This window comes from Acomys russatus, chromosome 17, assembly GCF_903995435.1.
Source record: "Acomys russatus chromosome 17, mAcoRus1.1, whole genome shotgun sequence".
NCBI lineage: Eukaryota > Metazoa > Chordata > Mammalia > Rodentia > Muridae > Acomys > Acomys russatus.
In genome coordinates, this window is record NC_067153.1 from 35,544,714 (window position 1) to 35,556,434 (window position 11,721).

Consider the following 11,721-nt stretch of genomic DNA (forward strand, 5'->3'; position numbering starts at 1 on the left):
ATAAGTTAATATAATGAAAGATTTAAGAAATCTTCAGTAGGACCCTATGTTATTATATTCCTTACTATCAAAGAAATAATATTTGTAATTATTCCCGTCATTGACTTAGTGACTTGTTATGTGTTTTTTAGATAAAGAAAAGTAAATATGAATGCACGTTTTAATTAAGGAGCATAAATCCTGTAGGTGTAACAAAGAACTGTGTGTATATAACTTATGTGACTTTGAAGTTAAGTGTAAAATGAAGAAGTCAACAAAATACTGTGTGGCTGATTCTCACATATTAAAATAATGGACATGAAAGAGACACTTGTGTTAGATAAAATGATATGGACAAAAGACAAGAATGGAAAATAATAAAAATTGTGTTTATAAAGAGAAGAATCCCTAAGAGAGAAGCCTTCTCAAAGAAAGTATTGGGGAGATGGAATTGTATTAAGTTATAAATGATATTAAATATCAAATAAATTGAGTAAACTTTTGCATTATAGATGTTTATGCAAGAGAAATATATAATAAAAGTTTTTTGTGGATGGATTGTTTTGTTAAATGGATAGAAAGTAAAATTATTAAGTAAAATGTACTTACAGGTGATAAAGCACATGAGAACCAAAGCTGAGTTAATTTGCATTTTAGAAAAAAGTGAGGACTTTGAACAAGTTCAAGAGCTTACATACAGGGTAACAAACAGAAGTTGGCAGATTATTGGCATGGTGAGTAAAGATCAATTAATTCTAAATTTAAGTAGATATTAAAGAAAATTAAAGAATCACAGGTACAAAAATATTATATTTTTAATATGAGTGGTTAATATGCATGTTGAATTGGCTTAGAGATGGCCATTTATAATCATATGATGAGAATTGACCAGCCTCATATTCTAATTTTAAATCTTTTTTATTGCAACAATCAAGTACAGTGATCCTCTCTTCCCAATACTAACACAGAGGTAGTAAAATATACTAAGCACTCTCCCTTTTGCTGTATTGTTATCACTAGGATAATCAATCTGTGTTCATGGTAGAAATTGTATCATGTTTAAAAAAAAAAAAAACAATAAAAACCTGTAAGAATGAAATTTTGATCTGGGCCCTGGGGTCCTACTCAAACTATGGCACTAGCCAAGGAAAATATAGGCAGCAAACTTCAAACCCCTACCCAGACCTAGCCGATGGACAGGACATTCTCCACAGTTGAGTGGAGACTGAGGTCTGACTTTCACACAAACTCTGGTGCCCCATTTCTGACCACGTCTTCTGGATGGGGAGGCCTGGTGGCACTCAGAGGAAGGATAGCAGGCCACCAGGAAGAGACTTGATTTGATACCCTATGAGCATATATAGGGTGAGGAGGTCCCCCTCAGTCACAGACATAGGGGTGGGGAGTAGGGGGGAAGCAGGAGGGAGGGAGGAATGGGAGGATACAAGGGATGAGCTAACAATTGAGATGTAACATGAATAATTTAATAAAATAAAAATTAAAAAAATAATGAAATTTTGAATAGAGAAAATTCATCATTAAATACATTTTAAATGATGCTTCAAGGCAAATAGTTTGGAAATATTGATGGACAAGATTTAGCACCAGGGCAGAGTGGTTTCCAAAGACCAAACCTTAAACTTTCCTTGCTGGTGGGAACTTTCCACATACTTTCCATGTGGTTCTGGTGGTTCATATGCCCAGAAGCTGCCTGATGTGTATGTAATGGTCTATGGAGATTGTGCCACCAGAGAGCAGTGGTAAAGATAAGGTTAAGACAGACACCATAATCACAAAACAACAAAATCCTGTTATTCCCTGGGGTGAATTATCAATGCTATACACTCTTACTTTAGGATTTTTTTTTGTCGTACCATGTTGACCTAATGGTGCTCACCTACCTCATCTGTTAATGCTTTCATCGCCATTTCATCAAACTGAAACACAAAGCAGATCCTACAAAGGACAAGAAACAAATTTTAACAGATTCATTCATTAAAGCAATCAAATATAGCAATGGCTAAAGCCAAGGGCGTATCCCACTGTTCATTATATGAACTGATCATTAACTTCCATACTGATCCATTCACAAGATGTTTGCAATGATTCACATGTAAGGGCATACTTAGAAAACACAGGACCTTTAAAAATTCTTGTCTCCTATAGTATATATCAACCACAGTTTCTTTTCTCCACTCCTCCCATTCTCACTCCCTGACACCTACGATTTCTCCTCCTCCATTTTTATTCAGAAATGAGAAGCCTTAATAACTTTCAAAGAAATTTAAAGTTTATTTTAAAAAATCAATACAAATTCAAGTACACATTAGAAGACAGTTGAATAAACAATCTTAATTAATTAATGTAGTATAGTGTAGCCAAATATAGAGTAGGACTAACTATAATACTTAGTAAGCTTCTTTCAATAAGGCAAATATTTCTTTTCTTATGCTTATGATTTTATTTCAATAAACACAAAAGATTTATAATCTCCACTTAGCATACATACTGATAATTTTTCATCTTTTTCATTTCCTGATAATATATTTTATCTTTTTTATTATATATATATATATATATATATATATATATATATATATATATAATAAGCTACATATAGCAAGAAGAACCACAGAACAATCAGGAATTATATAAATGTTACATTCATAGTGATTTGGCTATTTGCATTTGGCAAACTTGAAGAAAACATCTTTCCTATCTCGGTGAGTCTAAAATTCTGAATAAAAATAAATATCTATCATATCTCATCTCTATCAACTCCAAACATTTATCTATACCCAAAAACATCTTAAGCCCCAAACAACTAAGCTTAATTGAAAGACTAAACTACCTGGTCTTCAGCTTCATCAGAGACTTGAGAAGAAATAAACTTAGCTGAGTAAACCAGAAGTGCAGGATAACAGCTTCCATAATGAAAACAACGACAGAGACAGTTTGCTGCCTGAACAGTCACCCAAGCCTCTCTATAACGTTGAAGCATCATCTTCAGGCTTCTGGCCCAATATATCTGACAGAAATATTTGTGAGGCAGGAACTATTGAGGACTTGCTTACCCTGTCTTGACAGAGTTTGGCTTTCAACTCTGGCTGCATCCTAGGTTGCCCATTTTTAGTCAGAATTTTCTCTGTGGAAGAAATGAAGATAATTTTCCCAGTGGTTTGTTTGCCACATTTGAAGCCATTTCCATAATGAGGTTCTTTAATGCTCATCATCTTCTTTGAGTAGGCTGGGTGTTGCCAGGAATTAACATGTCTTGTTACCAAAGAATCTTTAAAATAATAAAAAAAAAATGTGTAAGTGGCATATTTTGTAGGTCTCTGAGACCTTTAAAGACCTTATCTAAGTATTTTACCTCATATAGCTGTAGAATCATATCTATTTGTTAAACCTAGCATATATATTCTTGTGATAAAAATAGACTAATAGTGACATGATCATGATTTCACCAACTACCATCGTTAATTGTTATTTGCATCACGCACACCTCATACATTTATAATTTTAGGATTGTATAATGCTTGTGAGAAATTGGTTTCAGAATAAAGGAACCGTACACTGACGCTGGATCAGACCTGATAGGATTCGTTCCTCTTAGCATGCTGGACACTGACAATCCTGCCTCCTTCATGTTCCAGCCCCAGGCATTTCAGTTGCTGTAACTGACTCATCATTGGTATAGAATTTTGTATATTGATGCCAAATAAGTTTAATTTTGATAGATTGGTATAGACCAAAATTACCTCCCAGTTGTGTAGCTGATTTTTCAAGATATAAACCTTCTACCAAGAGAAAAGCTGCTTAAGGCATAAGATGTTTACAGGGCAGTGAAGCTATAGGAGGTTCTAAAGAGAGCTAAAATATTCTGTCTTACAGGTAAGTTCTTTATACTAATGAAATTACTCAAAAAATAGCTTCACAAAGTTTCTTAAATGGCTAGAATCACAAGGCTCCCCTCTTTCTAAGCAATTATACTCAAGAGGCCAAAAAAGTAGCTTAGAGAAAAAACAGACCAGCTGAACTGACTAAAAGAGGCACAGGACCTACATTTTCAGCTTCCAAGACTTATTACTAATTCTGAGGTGAGGCTTTGGTGATTCTCTTGTTGTCGAATTATTTCTACTACTGTAAATGACACTTTATCCACATTCCTTTATATGTCCATCACAAGACTGGCTAGTTCACCAAGTTTGTCTTTGGTAGTATCTGTATTTGAACTGTTGTTTCTTCTCTTTTGGGGGTGAGTAGATATTTGTTCAGTTGTCTGGCAATATTGTCACAAACCATTTCCGCAATTTATTGTTTGGGGCACCATCTTCCTCAATGAAGGAGGCCTTCAATTCAAATTTTTTAGAAACTGTACAATAGTTATATGATTATTAAAATAATAGACATGGATTGTCTGTCATTTTTATATTAAAGCACGCATAGTGTAATGTCCTCCAACCAAATTATATGCTATTTCCAGGAATAATAATTTTCCACTTAAATGTGATGGGCAACCAAGAGCAATATTGATATGCAGTATTCATTTGTGATCTTCTTGGCATGTATTGTCCATAAATCATAGGGAGACATCACATATCTGACACTGAGATTTTTACATAACAAGGATTTTATAGGGTAACAGCAATTCACACATATGTCATACACATGGTTAAGTTTGTTTAAATATGTTTTAAAATTAGATTATAAGGCTTTATATATACTGTTTCAGTTATCTTTACTCCTTCTTCTCTTCCATATATCCAGTCCCATATCTGCTTTTTTACTCTTATAATCTCCTCCTCAAATGTTGCCCATGTTTGGTATCTTTTCCATACAGTAGGGCCTCTTCATGTCATATTTTCTAAAGAAATAGACTATAGTAGAGGTCATTTTAAAAATGACGTTTCTCTAATACCCACAAGCTCTACGTCCATGAGACTTCTTTCATGAGACTTAAAATGACCAGACATGTGCTTCAACACAGAAAACATACCTTTATGATACACACCACCGATTGTATAAAACTTAGTTGTACATACTGATTATTTTATTGTTTTTTCTTTTCTTTTCTTAAATTGAAAAAGATACCTAAATATTGTAAGACATTTTTTTTTATTAAAATGGCTCAGTAGGAGAAATAGTTTGTCTATCAAACTGGTGAGCTGTTGATCATCTGTCTTCCAGCATTCCAACTGCAAGATGAGAATCAGAGAGAAGAAGATTATCTGAAGTCTCCGGGACAGCTAAACTAGAGTACACATCACAACAACAGCAACAGGGAAGATCCTCCTTCAATAGAGTCAAAAGAGAGAACCAAGTGCCCTACACTGTCTCCTGAGTTCCACATGCACAATATGGCATGCATTCACCAACAGGTACATTTATATCACACATACACACAATCATTCAAAATAACAATCCTGAGTCTTATCCCTAGTTCTTCAACAGAAAAACTAGTGTGGTCTCGTTTTCCTGTCTGACCTTATCCCCAGTGGATCACAATGATTCCCTCCAACTTCCTTCCCCAACTCACGCCACTATCAAAGTAATAAAAAGTAATTTAAACAAATTTAATGAATGGTTCAAAATAAATAAGAATCTCTTAAAATATTATTCTAGACAAGGTTAGTATATTTTTACGTGATTTCTTAATTCTTTTCCCCTAAATCTAAAGAATGTGACTTTAATTTTGCTTGATTTACCAAAACAAGTAGAGTTAGAAACAATTTTATACATGTAAGGATTTTTGGATTTTTTAAATGTAAAGTATCCACTAAAATTTGTTAAGTTCTTTGTCTTTATGATTTATGTGTAAGTCATGGGGAAATAGTGCTGTGTTCCCTAGTTTGTTAAAGTACAGTGCATCTGCTTTGCATCCCTAAGCTGCTATAAATGTCCTATAATTTCACAAGGAAAGCAGGCTGACAGAAAATTAAGAATATGCTAGTCTCTTAGCAGACCACACACACACACAGAGAGAGAGAGAAAAAGAGAGAGAGAGAGAGAGAGAGAGAGAGAGAGAGAGAGAGAGAGAGAGAGAGAGAGAGAGAGGAAGGGAGGGAGGGAGGGGAGAGGAGAGAAAGAAATCCATTTCAATACAAATGCACGAGTAAATATTTTCTGAATACCATAGAAACTATTTGTTCACAGTCCAGACTGTAAAATCATAAGCAGAGAAAATTGTGACAGTGTAAAGTTTAACTTGAATAGTAAAAAGTCACATAATATCAAAATGTATATGAGTTGTTTCATAGTTTATTAGTCTCAGACAAACAAACGCTGAGAAGGGATTCTATTCTGTCTCTGTAAGTAAACTGTGCTCATATAACAAAATATTTAAATGTAAAATATTTTATTAAAATATGAATTAAATAGTATTGCCTTTAAAATTAGCCTTTAGGTTGTTATAATCCTTAGTTGGAATATTACCCTTTCAAATATTTGATAAAATAACTTTGAGAAAAAAATTATATTTATTTTATGAGGTTTTCTAGAAAAATTATGAATCAAATTTGATAATTTTGTTATAAGAATTAAACACAATGTTTATAACTTGTTACTATGGTAGTTTTTACACACTGTGTTAGCTACCAGTATCATTGTTCTAATTAGTATTTTATAGAATTTCGTTTAAGAAACTTTTTAAAGATACTCTCCAACCTGTATTAATTAAGTATAATTTGCCTCAGGCAAGGTGAAAGTAATAATTGGATAGAATGGGATTATGTATTTATATACTTTGCTCATATTATATTATAATTAACTGTAGACTGCAGTGTTGTGGTTTTCAGAGAATACCTCTTTTTGGAAACTTTGAATGATATAGGAGAGATAAAGAAGCAATATGTATGAAGCTGTAAATTTACATTTGTCTTGATATATCCATATTTTTGCAAATAAAAATAAGGTATAATTCTACAAGTCCAAATTTAAAATATATAGATTAACATTTCTAAATAAAAAGAGTCATTTCCTCCTTTTATAAGAAAAATCTAAATGGTATCTAACATTTTAGGAACAATGAAGATAATTCAAAGATCCTTTGATAATGAAATCAGAACAACCCATTTCACAGGAAAGAGAAATATGTTGTAAATCCAGTCAAAACTGACTGCAAAAAAATGAAAAAGATAAAGAATGAGTATATTAAGAATGCCATCAAGCCAAAGAGCAGTCGCCTTAGAATCTAAATCAAAACTGCATGTCTATAAAATAGAGAAATCAGGATGAGTGCAGGGAAAAACCCATTCATGTAGAAGAAATGTGTGTTTTAGGCATGGCTCAAAAATTCACATCAAATATCAGCCTAGATACTCTAGATAAAGATTTGGAAGGAACAATAAACACACACGCACATGCTCATTAATATGTGTGTGTGTGTGTGTGTGTGTGTGTGTGTGTGTGTGTGTGTATGAGTTTGAAATGGTATGATAAGGCAACACAAATGGAAGAAAAGTGAGTGCAGTATTTTTAAAGGTTTTATAGTAGAACATGTGAATAACAGTTTAACACACCATACAAGAAATGCATATACCAGGGGAAGTAGAAAGCAAATGATCTACAAACACAGAGTCCTCTGCGTCTTTCAGATACCATGGTCCGGGCTACATCGGATCTATTTCTACCGCTTTTCCAGTCTATTGGGGCTTCTAGACCAAGCCAGAAGAATTCTGAGATTTTCTTTTAGTTACGGTTTAAAATTAGAAATTTTCTCTAGTTTAACAGTGATGAAGGTTACTGAAACAAATTAATGCACACAGTGTGTGAAAATGTGTATACATTTCTCAGGATTGTTTGTTACATCCTTCATGTTCCCTAGAAACACAAATGATCAATATTCTCTTAAATTTACTGAATTCAAAAAAATAAATAACTTGCCTATCCTCATATCTTCTCTGATATGAGAAGCAAACAAAAATTATACTTTAATAACATGATTTAAAAATTTTTCAACTCCAAAATTTAGGTTTCAGTTATTATGAATTCAAAGAAGCTTTAATATATTTGGTTATGATTGCCTTTCTCATAATTAGGGCTTAAATTAAATTTAATTTGCTTTAAAGATATTACACTTATTTATAAATCTATATTTGTAGTTTGTTTGCTTGCTTGCTTATGGAGTATGTATGTTGAGAGTGCATTGTGGTAAGTCTTAGATTTACTTCTAGTTCAACAATAGTGAATAGGCTTCTGTAATTGAATGCCTAATAGGCATAATATTTAAGGATTTTAGGAAAACTGTAATATAAAAATAGTTTTCAGGTAAACTAAAGATATCTGAAACACAAATTTTGTTTAAAGTTAAAACTTATTTGTTACTACAATAATCATATATTTACTCATGTATCTTTTATGCTCAATTACAAAAACAATTCAATCTAATATTTTTGAAATGCCATCAGCGCACAGGACTCACTGCGAATCAGTGCATATCTGGATGCATGACTAGTATTTATGACTAAAAACACCAGTCTCGCTGAACTTGGTAGTGCACGCCTGTGATCCTATCACTTAAGGAGACGGGCTGATGGATCAAGTTAGTGGCCAGCCTAGTCTAGAAAGTGAGTCCCAGACAGCCAAGGCTACACAGAGAAACTTTATTTCTAAACAACAAACAAACAAACAAACAAAAAATCAATCTTAAAATAAAATAGAGGGAATTGCATATACTTCAGCTAGAGAAGAAATCGCCTTTGACCTCCATGTAGTTCTTTCCACACTACACTAAACATACTTTTTGCAATAAATCATGAACATATGAACCAAGTGTGTGCACTAAGAAAGAACATTTAAAATGTTTCCTTGTGAGCTGATTATGTACTAGAACTCTAAACTCTCATTATACACTTGTTTTTGACATAATGGTATACTCATCATTTGTGGAAAATTATATGCCAGTGTGTTGAACTAATTACCAGTCAAACTCTAGACACAAGTCAAGGACCAAGCTGTCCAGCAGGCATTCTAAAAATAATGTTAGCAAGAATGCCATGTGAAGTTTTTTTTTTTTTTCTGCACTGAAATCATATTTTTTCTCTACTGAAAATTATTGCAACTACAGCAAATTGTTGGTGTAGGGAATTAGAAATGAGTGAAATGGCCTTGCATGTTAATGCTCAGCAATCTACGGTGAAGATGCTAAATGAAATGATAATTACAAAACTGGTTAATAACATCTGATTAATAAAAGCCATGGACACGGGATTTAGAGCCGTATCATTAAGATTACCTTGACCTAGAATAAGGTAAAAACAGACCTTTACTAAAGGACCTGCCCACACTACAGTTATGAATTGTTAATTAATTTTTTCATATTAGTCCAATCATCTACCAAAATGTAAAGAACAAGCATTAATTTTCATTTTTTTCACTTTCACTTGTTAAGCTTCATAATTAATTTACATGCGCAGCCAACATCTAGAGTGACTATGAAGAGGTTAAGTGGATGCCAACAAGAGGGACAGAGAAAGCAAAATTGTTGAGACTGAATAAGCATTGATTGCTGTAAGGGTTCAAGGCTTCTTAAAGAAGATTTAATTACTCATTAACACCTTATTAATAGAGTCTGTTCTTCAGCAGCTCTTTCAGAGAAATCAATTGACATGTATGATCAGAAATGAATTTTCACCATGTGAACCAAATAGATTAAGGAGAGTGAAAACTTATAACTGATAAACAAGATTGGCTGAATGGGAAATGTAAGTTTATTTCATCTTCAAATTTAGGCAAATTATATCATCAGTATATTCTTATCACTCTAGTGACACCAACAATTATTTCTGGAATGCCTTCATTACTCAGTCAATAGGTAAGATATCTACTACCCAAGCATTACAAAACCAGCAGCTCATATCCTGTTGCTAAAAGACTAATATGCTTTCTTATTTGGCCACTATTGTTGCTCCTGAAAACTCTCTCATAGGCTGTCAGTTTCTTAAATCTTGAACTTTCTCCACTTAAATTCACAAGTATATATAAACAATATGCTATATAAATATTAAGCATGACCTATCATAAATTAAGATTACATTATCCTTGTAATAAAAAGAGCATTCCAATCTCCTCATTAATCTCATTTATACCATTTTCTATTTTGGGGGGGATTAGATTTAGAAATAATTTAACAATATTAACCTCTGCACCTTCTTACTCATCAAGTTGATTCATTTTTAAAAAGGATCTACTACTCTATTTTCAATTCTATTTTTTATTTTTATTTTCTTGTTATTCTTTTTTTTTTTTTTACTTTTTATTAATTTATACATATTACGTCTCAATTGTTATCCCATCCCTTCTTTGCTCCTGGTCCTCCCTCCTTCCCACTTTCACCCTATTCCCCTCCCCTATGTCTGTAACTGAGAGGACCTCCTCCCCCTCTATATGGTCATAGGGTATCAAGTCTCTTGTTTATAGCCTGTTATCCTTCCTCTCAATTCTTAAGACAGAGTATGTGAACTGAAGAATGGGTAAAGAAAACACAGGACATTTACACAATAGATAGATACACATTTACTTAACTGTTTTAAAAAGTGCCATCATAAAAAGTATAAGCAAATGGATGCAACTATAAAAATTCATCTTGAATGAGGTAACCCATAATTTCAAATATGGTATGTACTTATTTATAAGTGAATATTAGCTGTTATGTAAATAATAATGAGGCTACAATCCCTAGACCAAGAGAATATAGGTAAAGAGGAGAAGTCTAGGAGGGACACATCTGCATGAGTGGAAAAAATCAATTAAATATTTCTGATGGAATGGGTGTGTGTAAGAACAGGAGAGGGAGGATTCTGGTGGGGATGGAAGGAGGGAGGGAATCTGGGGAGAGATGGCTACAATTTGGAAACATGTGCAGTAGCAGCATGGAAACCTAGTGCAGTGGAAACTTCCTGGTATCTGTGAGGATGGCCTAGAAAGGACTCCTAGGAACTAAGGCTACAGAGCCTAAACTGGCCATTTTCTGTAGCATGACAAGTCTTTCAGTGATGGGCTGGGGTTGTATTAGGTTGAGTTGTTGCCCAAGGGGCTTCCATGATGGTCTTCAAACAACCCAAATTGAAAAAAAGAGAGCTCACTTTCTGAAAACTAACAACTGGGCCCCATTGTAGAACACAATATAAACACAGCTCACTTAATGTAAAGTGGTGGAGCTGTTTATGTATGGAACTTTGACTCCTTTGTTCTACTGTCTTTGGTTCAGGAAGGTTCTCAGGAGGATTCCAGAAGAGCAACCTGGACCCCACCCCAACCACAAAAACCTGTCTTTCCTTCCTGCTAGATGTGCTGGGGGCAGTAGTGGTTCAGAACTTCCGGGAGTGGTCATCTAATGTCTGATTTGAGGCCTACACCATGAGAGGGAGCCTATCCCCAAACATAATTTGCACTCCCCCAAATCAATGAAATGATCCTTAATGATATTCTGCAATAGTCATAGATTGTTGCTTCCTCCTTCAGCAGATGGCTGTGCTTGCAGAAAGAGAGGCTAAAGTGGAGGTCTCCATCATGTCTCTGTTGTGGGAGCTGGGGGAATTCCATGGAGGAGGGGGAGAAAAATAATTTAGGAGTTAAAGGTGATGGAGGACACCTAGAGGACATGATCCACTGAATTAACTAATCAGGGCTTACATGGCCTAACAAAGACTCATAAGGCAAGCAGGGGCCTGCAAAGGTCTTCACCTGGTCTTCCGGGTATATTTTATGGCTGTAAGCTTGGTGTATACTTTATTACACTAT